Genomic DNA, 661 nt, shown 5'->3' with positions numbered 1-661 from the left:
CGGCACCGCAGAGCCGGGGCCGCCCCCGACGCCGCGCCCGGGCACTGCCCTGGGGACCCCGCATGGCCGGGGCCCTGCTCCCGAAAAGCCGCGTTCAGAGACCTGCGATTTCAGTAGAAGCTTTTGGCTCACAGCAGGTGAAGATGAGGGGCAACGCTTATTGACTTGATTCTTAAAGTGCATGTCCTTAGAGAGCATGGGCTTGCTTTCTAACTGGGCTGCCCGTAGCAGGGAGGATGAAACACCGTGGTTGTAAGGACTGAAAGGTTATTGCACACATTGGGGAAGGACCTTGTTATTGAACAGGAGCACAGCAGCAGAGGATGGCCTGGCCGGCTGAGCAGGACCAGCACCCCCTGTGTAGCTCCCTGGCTGTACCTGTGCTCTCAACGGGCCACGTGAGCTGCAGATGGTTAAAACACTCCAGTTCTCCCCAGCTTGGCTTGTCTTTAGGGAAATTGCCAATGAGGACACGCTAATACAAGCCAGATGTGTGGGTGTTTTATGCATCTATGCGGGGAAAATGGATCAAGCCCACAAATTCATCTTGCAGAGGACAAGCAGCCAACACAAGGTAATGATTTCTAGTCACTACAGGCCCTAGACCACACTGCTTTCACCCGATGACTCAAAGCTGAAACCCAGCCATGCGATTCGTGCT

The sequence above is a fragment of the Corvus brachyrhynchos genome, unplaced genomic scaffold (assembly GCF_000691975.1).
Source record: "Corvus brachyrhynchos isolate BGI_N302 unplaced genomic scaffold, ASM69197v1 scaffold54, whole genome shotgun sequence".
Classification (NCBI taxonomy): Eukaryota; Metazoa; Chordata; class Aves; order Passeriformes; family Corvidae; genus Corvus; species Corvus brachyrhynchos.
Note: the sequence above shows the minus strand (reverse complement) of the source record.